Genomic DNA, 15,866 nt, shown 5'->3' with positions numbered 1-15,866 from the left:
AGAGCATTTCACCAACTCGGGGTACCCATAAGGGCATCTCTTATTTTTCCAACTAATCACACACCCCAACTCTTCATTAGCAGGAAGTTCAGCATCCGTCCAGGGGCCTTCACTCTCCCGAACTGACCCAAGAACCCTGAGGACTTTGTCTAACGCAGCCCAGTCCTGCCTCCAAACTCCACAACACAGAGAGGGAGCAGAAACCCCACCTAGCACTGTCGTTTCGGGCCCTGCCACATGGTGTTCCTGCTGAAGACTGACTGTGTGCATCCTGGTGGATGCCTGTCCACCGAGGTGGCGATGCCCCGCTGGGTCAGATCCCGGTATGAACCTGGGGCAGACCCACACTGCTCTTCGCAGTGAGGCTGGAGGCCAGGGACTGGTGTGGTGTTGACGTTTTTCCTAAAATAGCGTGTGATCCTTGACTGAAACACTGATTGAAATCCTGTGTGTCTCCGTCCTCCTCACCCCTGATGTTGAGCTTAAATCACAAACCACCCTTCCCCTGCAAATGAGTCCTCATGGAGCCCTCTGGACCTTCTCCTGCCCTTGGACTTCACTCAGAGCTACTCCACTCTACTCAGAGCTACTCCAGTCTACTCAGAGCTACTCCAGTCCACTCACATTTTTCTAAGTTTCACCACAGGAGCAGGGGCTGGGTCCCTGTGAAAAGACCTGAGGAATTGACACATACCTCCTCAGAGCTCTTCATACCAAGAAGTGGAGCAGTCTTGTTAATGAAAAAGAAATAAAAAATGTATTTATAATACAATACTTTCCCTTGTTCACCTTTATATTTGCACAATAAATCATTCAATTAAGTCCTTCCACAATAACAGAAATCTCCACGTTGACCAAGCTGACCACTGATCCCAGTTTAAAAAACTGTAGTCCAATTACAATTCCTTCAACAACCCAGCAAACACCCACTGGTTTCCGGCTTTGTGTCTGTTTTGTGACAGGCTCTGGGCACAAAATAGTCCACACATCAAGGAAGTCACTGCTCCAAGGTGCTTATGGCGGGGTAGCAAAATCAGGGATGGGGAGGGCAGGTGCCTGGGTAAGTTGCAGAGTAAAGAACTAGAGAGAAGAGAGCCATCAATGGAAGAAATGAAGGGGAAGAGTTGCCTAGACATTAGGAGAACTGGGTTCAAGTTCAAGTTTTTCTTATTCATTGTGTGAGCCTGGGCAAGTCACTCTGATTCTATGAGCCTTGATATCTCCACTCGCAAAGTCCAGAGAAGATAGCCTGCCTGCTGTGAGGATGCAGCAACAGGATGTGCTAGGGAGGTCTGTCCGGGTAATGACTGTGATGGCAGGAGAGAGCCTTGATTACTACCGGGGTATTGAAACAGAGGTCCCTCCCTCAGTCCCTCCCACCCCCTTCTCACTCTCAGCCCCCTCCAGCCGCTGAGCCAAGCTGCCGTCACCAGCCTGCATTTGTGAACACTTCACCAACCACCTGGGCCTGTTTTCCTGTCTGGGAAGGACTGGGCACACGCCAGATGCTCTCTGTGGGTGACCCCCAGGTTCTGCCCTCCAGAACCCATGGGGTACAGCTGGTGGGACCTGAGACAGGTGGGCCCGACTGGCCTTGTCCCTGTCAGCTCATCATGGTGGGGGAGACAATAGCCCAGCCTGTGCAGAGCCTCGTTGTCGAAGCTGAGTGTGTGGTTGTGTGTGTGGACATGCACACGTGGAAAAGTTGGGGGCCTCCATCTGTATTCTCAGCTGCTGGTCTTCAAGGGTCACCGTCCGGAGGCCAGAGCTTGGGCTCTGCGGCCAGACCACCAGGGTTCCACTACTTGCCAGCTGTGTCGCCTTGGGCAAGGCACCTCACCTCTATGATAACAACCCTCTTCATCAGTTCATGGTGGGGGTTAAGTGAGATCACGCACAGCAGTGCCCAGGAAGGATGCAACAAAACTCAGTTACCACTGACCATGCAAAAGCCTGGTCTGGAAGCCCAAGTTCTTGGCCCAGCTTTGCCACTGACTTGCTGTGTGAGTCCCTTCTCTGGCCTCATTCTCCCTATTTGCAAACTGCGAGAAGCACCATTATCACCTCCAGCGCTGTCACTGTCATAGCTACCGCCTCCTAAGCCCCACCATGTGGCTGGTGTTTAAGATGGGTCTGGCATCTCACTCACTTAACCCAATTTACAGATAAGGAAACTGAGGTTTGGGGAGGGACAGGGCTGTGCCCAAGATGACATGGCTATGAAATGTTGAAGCTGGTCTGAAAGGAGCCAGTTCTTCCCCGAGCTGGGCGCTACGCAGAGAGCTGGGGTCCTCTTGGGACCCCGGGCCAATGCTCTCAAACATCACAGCTGTGTCTGGTTGGGAAAGAACCGGGACGGCTGAGAGGGAGAGGGTGGCTTTCTCTTCACGAACGTGCCCAGGTACTGCCATTCCCTGCCCTCCGGGCAGCCAGCATGCTGATTATCCCGTGAGCGCCTCAGGAAATAACAGTCTTTGTGACGGCGCAGTGTCTGTTAGAAATGAGAGGTCTGAGATGATGCCCATTAGCCTGCACGCCCTGGCCCTGGGAGAGTGTCTGGTGAGCATGGCACAGCTTTCCCGCTCACCTGCCAACTTCCCCTTTTCAGAGAGTGGGGGGCTGTGTAAAGAGCCAGGTTGAACCCCAGTTCCTTCCTCATCGTCTCTGTGGCCTGGGGACATGCCTACCCCCAGCTGGGAGCTCGGGTCCTCCTTCCAGCCTGTCCCTGAGGGCCGAGGTCACTAATGAGAAAGTCCTTGGCCAATGGATGAGCTGGCCCTGGGGAAACACCTTCACAACTGCTGGTCAGACAGACCTGGCTCATTTCCAGCTCTTTGCCTGACTCTGTGTGACTTTGGGCAGGTGGCCCAACCTCTCTGAGCCTCAGTGTCTCTCTGTGTGGGATGGGGATAGAAGGACTCTCCTCATCGGGTCCTTGTGAGGACCAAGAGGACATGCGGAGAGCACCCCACGCAGAACCTTCAGGAAGTGGTTGGCTGGAGGCTGGGCCTGGCAGGGCTGCCCTGAGGAGTCCTCAAGTCCCAGAGCTGGAAGGGGCCTGGCAAGAAAGCAAGTCCCCCCACCCCCATGTCCTATGAGTCCCCCGCCTCAGCCTGCCCAGCCCCTGCTCCCTGCTGTTTTTCAGTAGCCGGAGGTTGTTCCCACCCACCCAGCCTGTCTTCTGGTCCCTCTGTGTGGAACGTCCTCCCACGGAGCACTGCCCGACCTGGCTCCTTCACGTCCTTCTCTGACCACAGGCCCTGACCACCTATTGTCACAGTGCACCTGTCCCTCCGCTCCCCCTTGGGCTGACTTTATTTCTGTCGTGGAACCTGTCACCATCTGAAATGGTGGGACGGCTCTGTTCGCTTTCGCCCCTTCACGCCTGATCCCCTCACTCTGGTGCCAGCTCCAGGAGGGCAGTGTCCCCTTGTCCCCCCGCCCCCACCAGAGCCTGCACACAAGCCTTTCATGCGTGTGGATAAGTGAGGCAGCAAGCCTGTGAGTGAGCGGATGAATTTGATGCAATTCCATTCATCCAACCCTACGTGTGTGGCAGTGTTGGGACTTTGGTGGACATTTCCCAGTGTCTTCACTGAGCCGCCCTCCTCAGGGACACGCAGACAGACAGACACGGCCCCTCCCTCCAGGAGCTCGCCATCTGGGCGAAGAACCGGCTCGAAGGCACACAGTGCTGGAAGGGACCGTGTCACTGGGGGTCGGCAGGAACCAGCAGGCAGCCCGCTGAAACCAGGAATCTGAAACGAGTTAAATAAAGGGGCTACTTATTTATAATAAAGTTTTTATTTTTCAATTGAAGTTTACATATACCATTACATTAGTTTCAGGTGTACAACATAGTTTTTACACACACACATATATATAACTTATGAAGTGATGACCCCAATAAGTCTAGTCAGTATCCATAGACACCATACATAGTTATTACATTATTGACCATATTCCCTCTGCTGTACTTTACACCCAGTGACTGACTTTATAACTGGCAGTTTGTACTTCTTAGTCCCTCCCCCTTTTCACCCAACCCCCCTCCCACCTAGCAACCGTCAAAATGTTCTCTGTAACGATGAGTCTGTTTCTGTTTTGATTGTTCATTTATTTTGCTGTTTAGATTCCACGTGTAAGTGAAATCATATTGCATTTGTCTTTCGCTGTCTGACTTACTTCACTTAGCATAATTCCCTCTAGGTCTAACCATATTGTCACAAATGGCAAGATTTCACTTTCTTATGACTGAGTAATATTCCATTGTGTATATGCAATAAAGGGGTTATTTACAAAGGTGCAGAGAAACCAGAGGAGAGTGCAGAAGCTGCGAGTAGCGACAGTGGGTCCTTACTTCATCAGACCTGAAGGGTGAGGAAGGGACACAAGCCAGTCAGAGGACCCCTGGCTCTCCTCCACCCTCCAGTCTCCCAGGGGCACCCTCACTGGCTGAACCCAGAGGGATGCAGACCATGTTGGTCAGGATCCGCAGGGCACGGAGCAGGGTGGAGAGTGACAATGGATCTAGGGGCTCAAATGGAGACAAGCACAGGCATAAACGCTTTCCTCTCTAAGGCTTCTGGGAACAAGACAGGGTTAAAATTACTGGCTTAATTGGTGTGTTAGAGGAGCCCAGAGAAACAACTCATGCTGCCAGGAGGCTCATCAGGTAGGGGAGGGGGAAGGGCATCCAGGCACAGGGAACAGCATGTGCTAATGCGAAGAGGCAGGAGAGAGCATGCCATGACTGGGAGACAGGAACAGGGCTGTTGTGGGGGCTGGGAGGTCTGTTGGGGTGAAGCTAGAAAGGCAGGCTGGGAATTATTTAGATCATCTGGATGGCACCAGCTGCTTCTCTTAGAATGATGGCAGCCCCGTGTCCTTGCTTCAGAACGAAGACACCCACTGGTCCAAGAAGGTCAGGTGACCACTTTCCTGTCAGTGAGGTCTACTGGGACAGCCCCATTGGAAAGGCCCTCGATCTGTCCGCACCACGCGCTGTTGGGAGTAAACCAGCCGGCAGTGAGCCAAACCTGGGTTCCGTCTGTTGCCAAATGGGGGAAGTGACCTTGATCTGTCAATCACCCAATTTCTCCTCTTGGAGGAGGCCCTTCCCCGCACCCACAGGAGCCAGGCCCAGGAGGAATGGGCGCAGCGGGTGTCGGGAGTTGGGCTTGGGAGCGGGCTTCCTGTTGGCTCTGCCACTAGCTTCCCACAACTTCTCCAAGCCTGTTCCCTCATTTGTAAACTGGAAATAAAAGTTGGAACATTTATTGACATTTGCTCAATGCCAGACATTTTTCTAGATGTTTTTGCATTTGATTTCTCCTGTAATTCTCTCCACAGCTATTATCATTCCTTCTGAGAAACAGTAGAGGTGGGATTCAGTAGGTTTGTCTGCAGAGCCCAGACCTTAGAGTACAGCCGGTGAGAGGAGTTAATGAGAGAAACGGAACAACTGTAAGTCACACGTGTAGCTGTAACAAAATCCCTGGTAGGTTGAATACTGGCCTCAAGGTTGAGAACCACTGTTCTAGAATCTAAGCACTTCCCATAAACTAGTTCACATAATCCCTGTGGTGATGTGAGGTGGGTTCTGTTGTGAGTCCCATGTCACAGACGAGGCACCACGAAGCTGAGTAACTTGCTGGAGTTCGCAGCTAATAGCTCTCGGGAACTGTTCTGGACGCTTCAGATGTATCCGCTTGTTTAGGCCTCACAACAGGGCAGCCGAGCACAGAGGGTGCGTGTCTCACCCACGGTCACGTTGCCAGTTACAGCGCAGCCAGGCCTCAAACCGGGGGTCTGATTCCGAGTCCCGGCTCTACCCAGCAGCTCTGCAGAGCACGAACTTGGTGAATACTGAGTCCCAGTGCGAGGCTGCCAAATGGGTTCTGGCTTCTGAGGTCCCCAGGGGCCCCACAAACTGCTGCTGCATTGCAGTTGCCTAGTCAGGGCTTATGGCTGCTCTCGGGGAGGCTTCTGGGAACCCACGGTCTCCCTGGCCTGTCTGTTCTGCCCCCACGGGCACTGGGACACACAGTACAGGAGTCGGGTCCAGCTGCCCTGGGCACTGAGCCTCAGGCCTCGCAGGGCCACTCCCTGCTGCCCTGTGGGGGACTCACTGCCCTCTGCTAGCTTCCTTCAAGCCCGCCCAGGGTCTAGGAGCAGCGGGGCCCTGGGAAGGCTGCTGGGCCGGCCATCTCAGCGTCCTGACCCCACCTGGGCCAGGCTGCAGCTTTGGGGGCTGCACTGCAAAGAGCCCTGCGTGCGTCTCCCGTGCAGTCACCGGCAGAGATGGGGGTATAGTAGCAGTAGCTCCTGCTCACTAAGCCCCCAGGCATGCCGGCACCTCCCCCACTCTCATCCTCACAACCACCCACGTTACAGACGAGAAAGCTGAGGCTCAGGCAGGCCGAGGGGCTTACCAAACACCACCCAACTGGGGAGTGGTGGAGCAGCGACTTGAGTCCAGCTCCTTCTGGGGGCTTTTTTTATGAAACTAAAACCACATAGATTCTCCCCGATGGTGCCCTGCTCTTCGTGCCAAGAGGAGCCATCAGGGTATTTACTAATATTCATGGCTTGAGTGCCTGGCCCCAAACCGACGGGTGATGGGGAGACAGTGACAATGTAAGTGGTGTGGGTCGTCCTGCCCATAAACCACCATGACACGAAGCAGGTGGGTACTATGGTCAGAGGAGCCCCAACACTGCCTGGAAGCAGGAGGGTCCCCTGGAGGTGGCGATGCTGGGCAGGTCCCGGGGGCGGGGGGGGGGGCGTGAGTAGACATTGAACAGGTCATTCGAGGGGAGTGAGGGAGGGGAGGAAGGGCATTTCAGGCAGGGCACCGTTGGAGATTGGGGATTTGGGAACCGCGGGGGAACCCCAAGTTCACCACACGGGTCAGCACAGAGTGGGATGAGAGAGTGGAGGTGACAAGGGCAGAAAGGCAGGTGGAGACAGGGCCTGGCTGTCCGGAGACTTCCCGGATAGTGGCCATGTCAGCTCTTGGTCCCCATTTGGGGTCCCCAGGCATCCTCTGGGGTATAAGGGGCTCCCCACATCATGAATCCTGTGCACTGGCTTTTCAGCTGAAGCCCCAGAGATGGCGATTGGTCGAAGGTCACCCAGAAGAGCCAGAATCACACTCACGTCCCCTGACTCCAAGGGACACTCTGTCCCTGCCACACAATCTCACTGCCCTGTCTCCTTCCTGGGGGGAGTTTCCACGTGACCACCATGGGGGGCAGTCAAGCCCCCCACCCTAGGAATTCCCCTGGCAACCATGTTGACTAGGTCCCGCTCAGACCACCTGGGCCAGGGAGTTTCCCTGTCTTTGAAATCAAACACAAACGAACTCCAAAAAGAAACTGCCCCACGCTGGGGCTCCAGGTACATGCAGCCCGAGCCCATGGGTGTACACATCTTTGGCTCATTCCCAGGATAGGCCAGGAAGCTGTTTGCATGAGAACTCCCCTGGACAGGTGCCCAGCTTTTAACAGTTTGCAAAGTGCTTCCCCCAAACCTTCTGCCCTTTGATCCTCACACCTGTCCTGAGAAGGCGATGTCACCCACTTTACAGAGGAGGAAACTGAGGCCTGAGCGGTGAAGCGATGATTCAAGGTCACACAGCAAGTTGACGATGGACTAAGATGAGAAACAAGTAGCCCCAGGAGGTTGCACGTGTGACCACGCATCCATCAAGGGCGAATCTCTGATGAATGTGGTGGTAAAGCCAAGAGCCATTGGGTCTCAGAGAGACAGAGGGGTGCCATTGAGGCTGAGACTCTCAGAGATGCAAATCAGTCGGCAGGCAGCATGGAGGGGCTGGGGAGAAGGGCTTCCAGGGCAGAGGAAACAGAGTGAGCGAAGGCCTGGAGGTCGGAAAGCAGGTGGACAGGTCAGGAGCAGGGAGTAACCAGTGGGGCTGACGCACAGGGAGTGTGGGGACATGTGCAAGGGCCACCCTCCTTTCCCAGTGGCTTTCTTCCCTCTTGCTCTGTCTCTCAGCTGCCTCTTCGGGGTGATCTTCTCTGCTGCCACTGCTGGCGTTCAGAGCTGCACCCCAACCCCGTCATTCTGGAGGCTTCCAGAGGTCAGTGACCCTGTAGGGCATTTCTGTCCTCAGCCTCCAGCCCAAGGCTGGCCTGGCACAGAGATGGAGTCAGTGAACGAATTAAAATGAATGAGTACTCGGTTCCAGCTCATTCCATCACACCATCACACAGCAGCTAACAGTTTTTTGAACATCCACCATGTGCCACAGGGTGCTTGGCTAACTGCCTTTATCCTATGAGGCCTGTGCTAGTACTTAGTTTTTATTACCATCATTATCTCCATTTTATAGATGAGGAAACTGAGACACACAAAGGTGAAGAACTTGGATAAGCTCACAAAGCCCATGAGTGTCTTTGGGATTCAAACCCAAGCCACAGGCTCATTTGAGAGATTTTGCCACATGATCAGCTACATGCACAGATGCCCTCCTGCACACACACGCACACACAGGTGCACACAGATGTACACACATGGACGCCCAGGCTGCAGCTCCTGGATGCCCACTCCTTCCTGGATTTACCTACACGCAGCAGAGCAAAGGGCCGAAGGACTGGTGCCAGGCCAAGGGCAGGGCAGGGTAGGAAGGAGTCAGTGGCTCTGAGACTGGCCTGCCCCCTGGGATACAGCTCCCTGTCACCAGGTGTCTCCAGCTCTGCCAGGGTGTGGAAACCCTTTCTCTCACAGGATCGGCCTGCTCCACGCAATCTCCACCACACAATTATGACTCTGTCACAGGGAAGCAGATTCCCCATCCCTCTGGCATAGCAGGCCCTGTGCTGGCTCCATAAAAAATGTCACCCCTGGAGGCTCATCAGGGTGCTCAAGTCACCTAGAGGCAGAGGTGGGGAGGGAGTTCCAATTTAGGTCAGTTGGACCCTCCAGCCCAGCGTGCCCTCACTGGCCAAGTCTCTTACCATCTCCCTTCCCCACAAGAGCCTTTAGGTCTGATACAGGATGGTCCAGCCTCAGGGAGCAGGGGAGGGACCAATGAGGGGAAGGTCTGGTCGGAGGTCACAGTCAGTGCAGGGGGAGCTGGAACCAGGGCCTGGGTGGGGGGAGCACATTTCCAGTCAGAGCTGAACTTGAGTGTGGCTGGGGCACAGGTGCAAGGGAGGGGCTTGTGTTGTTGCCTGTGCAGGTGACTGGGTGTGTTTGTATATGTATATGTGTGTTTGTCTAATGTTAGCCACACTGTACCTTCATGTGTGCCCGACCTGCTTTGCTATGAAAGCTTCTCTCTCCCAGGGTCTCATTGATCCCCACCACAGGGCTGTGAGGAGGCAGGGGTGGTGGAGAAAGGGAGGCTGAGGGAGCTAGGACCTCAGTGCAGGGTGAGGGGAAGAGCCTGATTGTAGGAGGCAGCTACGTGCATGCATGTGTGTGCTCATGTGCAGGGGGCGTGCCGTGTGCGCGCTCTCTCCCTCCCTCTCTCTCTCCCTCTCTCACTGGAAGTGATGATCCCTCAAGTCCCTCCCAGCTCCGGCTCCGGCTCCGCAGACCTTGTTGCTGCAGGGCTGTCGATGCTGCGGTTTTCTGGGGTCTGTGTGGGCGGGCAGTGTGTCCGGGTCTGTGTGCCTGGGGAGAGGAAGCTCAGGGGGCTGTGGGTGGGCTGGAGTGTCTTCTCCCACCAGACCTTGGAGAGAGGGTTGGCCTATGGCTTTCCAGGTCTCTCTGCCCACCTGGCAGAGGCCTGGGCTGGTGTTGGGCATAGCGCCACCTTGTGGGGCTACAAGGAGGAATCCGTGGCATCGCGGGGAAGCCGGTCCCTGGAGAGAAAGAGCCATGGCGATATGGCAGAGGGGCCTGGGGGCCCCAGAGGCCACCCCACCCCTGGAGCCTGACTGAGCCACTACATCTGGGCTGTGCCAGTTCCCGGCAGCAAAAAGACCCAATATGCTTTCCTGAGGCTGTTCTCCAACATCCAAACCAGTCCCTACATCCTCCCGGCATCTTCCGCCCAGCCTCTCAGATCCACTGCCGTGGACGAGGGAAGACAGACACCAACTAAACCCTTAACACGGAGGTAAGCAAAGGGCGGTGAGTTGTCTGGTCTGCCCAGGACTGAGGGGTCCCAGGACATGGGCTTTCACTTTAAAACCAGGGCAGTCCTGGTGAGCTGGACTCGTGAGTCACCCTCGGCGAGGGACCTGGGCGGAGGAGAAATGACAGGTGCAATGGAGGCAACTTCCTGGAGGCCCAGCTCAGAGGGTGCCCTGTGCCCTCACCCAGCAGAGGGTCTTGCTGGCTACAGACTCCTTGGACAAGCTCTTCTATCCTGGGGGTTTTGTTACCATCTCTGTGGCATTCGGTGACTCTCAATCTGGGTCACCCCCAGACCTCTCCCCTGGGTTCAGTCCCCCCATCTGCTGGTCTGGCTGACAGCGCCAGGCTGTCCCACAGGCACAGCACCTCGCAGCCTCACATGGAGCCATTGTGTCCCGAGCCTCTTGCTCCTCCTGTGCTGCTATCTCAGTGGGCAGCATCGCCGCCCGCCAGTCACCCAGATCCCTCCCTTCCCCTCACTCCCATCGCCAGCCCTGTCAGTTCCAGTACCACCACCTCGCCATTGCTCCTTTCTCTCTCATCCCCGCTGCCACTACACGGACACCATTAGCCTCGCCTGGCCTCCCTGCCTCCAGCCATTGTCCTGAGTTCATCAAGACCATGGAGTCTGGTCCCAGCTTATGGATGAGAGAATGTTCTGGGCCCTGAGAATCCTGATCATGCCAATCAGGTGACACTCCCTCTTACCCACTCTGCACTGGAGGAGCTGAGAGGGCCCATTTGTGTCGTTGAGGGCTTTTGTCTGGGCAAGCTGACCCCTCTACTCCTTCCCCACACTGCAGCTGAGGGCTCCTCATGCTCAGCCTCACCCCCCCCACACCGTGGACCTCCACTGCGCTCAGGAGGAAGCTGGAGCCCTCAACCCTGCTCACCAGGCCTCGCGCTTCCAGCACCATCACTCCTGGAGTAACACTTCCAACCATTGCTCTACCTGTACCCACTGTGCTGCTGGTTGTGTTCTGTGGAGAATGACAATGATATGTGTGTAATGATGTGGGTGGGTGGGTGGGTGATAGTTGTGATGGTGTGTGTGGTGGTTGGGATGGTGTGTGTGTGTGTGTGTGTGTGTGTGTGTGTGTGGTTGGGCTGGTGTGTGTGTGTGTGTGTGTATGTATGTGTATGTGTGGTAGTTGGGATGGTGTGTGTGTGTGTGTGTGTGTGTGTGTGTGTGTTCCCACCCACACTCATGCTCTGCTGATGGCCTCCATCTCTGTCTGTAGAAATGCTGTCCTCTCAGACATCCCCACCTCAAGAAGCTTCTGTGCTCCTTGCAGGGACAGGATGGCTCCCCGTCTGTATGCCACTGCCCTTCATCTCTCCCTCCTTTGTGTTCTGGTCTCTCACCCACTGAGTCTGAGAGCTCGCCGCCTCAGTGATCTCCACACTAGCATTCTTCCTCTCTCCTCTGCTGACTCACGCACAGATGAACAAACCTCAACAGGGTTTTCCTGCAGCACACAGCCTGGTGGGGGAGGCCGCAGAGAAAAACAACGTAAGTTTGGTTTGGACCTTGCAAGTTTAAGTTGTTTGTGGACCATCCACACGGAAATGTCCTCCAAGCAATTAGAGGTGTGGGCCTGGGCTTGGGAGAAAGGTGTGGGCAGAAGTCAGGGGCTGGACAGCCTTGGGCATGCAGCTGAGATTACCAGGAGAATAGGAAGGAGGGCAAGGGAGGGTCCCTTGTGCTGTGAGCTCTGGAAGGCAGGTCCTGACCACCTTCTCACCACTGAGTCACCAGATGCAGCACAATGGCCAACATAAAAATAGCCACTTACATCCGAGGTGGGTGAGTGAAGGATTCCACCAAAGCCTGAGACCTAGGAGGAGGAGCCAGAAGAGTGTGGATGTTAGAAAAACGGAGAGGAACAGGTTTCAAGGACAGAGAGGTCAGCAGCCCCCAGCCTGGGGAAGAGCCGGCAACCCTGATTAATATTTGGGAACGAGGAGAGCTGGTGAGTCAGGCGTGGTGCCGTGGTGAAGGTGGAGCCGGGGCCAGTGCCCAGGGGGTGTGGAGTCAGATTTGCAGAGTGGCGCAAAGTCAGGGAGACACTGAGAGCCCGAGCAGGAGCGGTGCATGGAGGGGAGTGAGCTGCAAAGCCCCTCTGGTCAGCCCCGGCCCCGTCAGGAAGCTGGGGTCCGACTGGGTGACCTTGGCTGAGTCTGCGCCCTCTCAGGCATTTGGGGGTGGCTCTTGGGACCTGCAGTGGCCCTGCTGCCCCGGACGAGCCTCTGCAGGACCCGTCCTCCCTGGTGCTGTGACCCAGGCCCTTTGGCTCTGCCGAGGGGAGGGCTCCCTACCTCCGGGAGCACTGAGGGGCGCCCTGTATCTAAGTGGCCCTGGGAAGCAGGTAGGTGGAGGAAGGGTAACTAGAAGCCTATAGTTTTCTTCCCCTCCCCTAAAGCTGGATTTCTCATCAGCTCCCGCACATCGGATGGGAAGGGGGAAGGCATCTGGGGGAAGCTGAGACCCCAGGAGCAACGAAAGTCTGAGGGAGGTTGGCCTTGCATCGGACGGCTCAAAAGACCTCACGCCCACCTCACTGCTAGCTGGCCCTGGTCTCGTCTCCCAGAGCTGCCAGGTGGCACCTAGCTCAAAGGGGCCCCCCACATCAGCAGTGGGAGCTGTGAGGGAAGAGCTGGGACCCTGTGGTCTGGCTGGCTCACTTCCTCGCTGAGTGACTGAGGGCCAGGGGACCCTCCTCTCCAGTACCATCTACCGTGCATTTGCTTGACTGCCTGATGCTCTGACATCTGAGGGCTCCAAACTGTCCTACTGAGACCAGTAGCAGACACAGCACGGCACCAAGGACCCCGGAGGTAGAGCCCTCAGAAGTGGGTGTGGGGCCTAAGGCTCCCCTACTACTGACTGAGGGCCTACTAAGCACAAGGCACTGTGCTGACAGCAGATGTGCGGCCTAGGAGGAGGAGCTTAGATTCTTGTCCAGCTCTGCCTTTAACTCACTGCCTGACCTTGGTCTCCAGCTTGCACACGCCTAGGATCAGCATCACCAGGGGTGACATGGATTGCTGGGCCCCACCCCAGACTCTCCATTTAGTAGATGTGGGGTGAGGCCCAAGATTTGCATTTCTAACAAGTGCCCTGGTGCTGCTGACATAGCAGAGGGTGGGACCACACTCAGAACTGCTGGCCTAGCCGCTTTTCCCTGAGTCTCTCTCAACAGGGAGACTCGTCTGGCCCTGGGTACTCCTCCCAAGAGGTGCTGTGAGGCTCAAGTGTAAAAAGCCAGGTAAATTGTGAAACTTCTAGAAGTGGCTGGGACCTCCAGATGCATCTGCTTTGAACGCTCCACTTGAACGGAAAGGAAACTGAAGACCAGAGGCTGCTCAGACCAAGGTCAGTTTGAAGATGGCAGAGCTGGAACGAAAAGCTGAGCAGCCTCCACCCTTCTCCTGGGCTCCCTCGGCCTGAAGGAGGTTTCAGCATCTTGTCTTTTAGATGAAGTGACACTACATGGCTTTTGTAGCAGATGTTCTGAGCGTCCCGGCTGTGTCCCGTAGCCTTCACCATTTCTGCATGTTGGCCCGAGAGCTTCCAAGGCCAGCCCTCGCCCCTCACTCGGCCTGAGGACCTGCTCTGGCCTGGAGCACACCAGCCTGGGGCATGCGTGCGGCAAAGTGGTCAGAGACTTAACATGCTCTCCCCACAGCAGATCCCAGCCAGTCTGTGGGTGCGTACCCACCTCCCTCACCTGGACTGGCACAACTCTGAGGCACATTCTGTACTATCATCCAGAATTCTTTGGTGGCATGGAGCCCTGGCTGGTTGGAGCAGAAACTTCCTTGATAACACACCCTTCACTTCTTTCCCTTCCTGTCTCACCTTCCAGCACCTTTATAGTGCTTCTTCTGATCACCTTTCAAATAAGCCACTTGTCTCTCAAATCCTCATTTCAGGGTCTGCTCCTGGGGAACCCAGCCTCAGACAGTATAATAATGATAATAACTGCCATTTATCAAACATCTACTCTGTGCCAGGTATCAGGTACATATGTCCTCGTGTGATCCTCATGACAACCCTTGCAAGTGGGCATTACCACCTCTACATCACTGTTGAGGTTGCTCAGATTCAGGGGGAGGTGGCCTGACCAATCCACAAGGGGGACCCAATCCCTGCACCTCATAGGACTGGGTGTCAAGGGACCTGGATTCCCACTGGGGGTGGGGAGGTCACACCCAGAGAAGAGAGTGTGGGGCATCTTTGAGCCCTGACACTGTCACCACAGTGGCATCATTAATGGTGGCAGCAGTGGGATTCCTTCCAAGTGCCTCACTAGTTGAGGATATTGATGAAGAGGGAATTAGAGCTGGACAGGAACAGTGATCTTATGGGGGTTGCCATTGACAGGCTGGTTTGTGGCTACTTTGGGGAAGAATAACTGGCAGATTCTTTGAAAAGGACACATTCCTCCTATTAGAGGGGCCCAGAGTCATTGTCTTTTGGACAAAAATGGGACCCCATTTTATAGTCTCAGGCTGGTGGGGCTGGGCATGGTTTCCCCTCATGCATTCCTAATAATTTGTGCGGACAGAATATGGCCTTCGCTTATGGACGTACAATGTATTGCTTTAGGTTTAAGTTTCAAAGCCATGTTTCCATAGCAAATAGTTATATAAAAAGAAAGCTATTGGGGTAATAATGAAGTCATACATTCACGTACAGTAAAATAAGCTCCCTCGATGGTAAGCAGAGGCCCGCATTAGACTTCACACTGGACACACTTTCCCTGGTGGGAACTTTGAAGGTATCTCCCCACCTCTGGCCTCAGTTTCCTCATGTGTGACAAGCAAGGCAGCTGGATGGGCCCCGTGCCAAGGTCCCGGGTTTGACAAGGCCTGTGGCTCTCTCGGGGCTGCTTGGCAAATCCAGGCAGGTTCCTGGCCCAGTCTAGCCTGGAAGCAGATCTGTAATTGAGCTGCAGGGTCACTGTGACAGGCACAGCCTGAATCTCAGCTGGGGAAGCAGCCCAGGGAGATAAACTGCACTGCAGCTGGCTCTTCCTGGTGCTCTGGGAGCAGCCTGCCTCTGGGGTGGACGTGGAGTGAAGGGGCAGCTGACACAGCCATCGAGGAGACACTCAACGGGTGAGGGGCGTGAGGACCCGGGCCACCTCTGGGGCAGAAAGGAGTGATTACAGAATGGGGCTTGCTCCTTGGACCCCATGAACAGGGGCACAGGAGGATTTATGCAAAACAGTGACTTGTCAGAATGAATGCAGGTCATGGCGTGTGGGCATGCCTCTCTCCTCCCCTGGATTCTGAGGCCAAACGCCGAGTCTGAGTGGCACGGTGTGCCTGGCACGGGAAAGGGTAGAAACGCTGTATACAAACAAGAGAAAATGAAAGCTAATATTGAGTGCTTATTCTGGGCCAGAACCTATGATTATTGTTTTATATGTATTATTTACTCAAAACAATTCTAGGAGGCAGGCAACTCATGATATAGTTGAGAACATGTCATGGCACAGAGAGGTTAAGTAACCTGCTCAGGATCACTCAGCTAGTAAGTGGCTGAGCCAGGATTTAAACCCAGGTCATTTGACTCCAGAGCCTGAGCACTGAATTACTCTGCAAATTGATCAATAAGGCAGCAAGGAAAACATCAATAACTATGTGTCAGAAACCTGTCACGGTGACTATAGGAGGAGTTGATGAAGGATGGACAGGAGTGCTCCAGGCAGCTTGGCAGAGCGAACATGGGGAGCAAAGACAAGGGG

At 55.0% G+C, this 15,866-nt stretch overlaps 1 protein-coding gene across 1 annotated transcript in view; it reads left to right on the top strand.

The window, feature by feature from the left end:
* Window positions 1-203, top strand: part of CDCP2 (CUB domain containing protein 2) — a 16,367-nt gene extending 16,164 nt beyond the window's left edge. Inside the window, exon 6 of the mRNA XM_023752829.1 lies at window positions 81-203. The gene's annotated coding sequence lies outside the window, so the exon portion shown is untranslated. The remainder of the gene's footprint in view (window positions 1-80) is intronic.
* Window positions 204-15,866: the final 15,663 nt, after the last annotated feature.

The sequence above is a fragment of the Myotis lucifugus genome, unplaced genomic scaffold (assembly GCF_000147115.1).
Source record: "Myotis lucifugus unplaced genomic scaffold, Myoluc2.0 scaffold_37, whole genome shotgun sequence".
Taxonomy (NCBI): domain Eukaryota; kingdom Metazoa; phylum Chordata; class Mammalia; order Chiroptera; family Vespertilionidae; genus Myotis; species Myotis lucifugus.
Note: the sequence above shows the minus strand (reverse complement) of the source record. Positions and strands in the feature narration are given on the sequence as shown.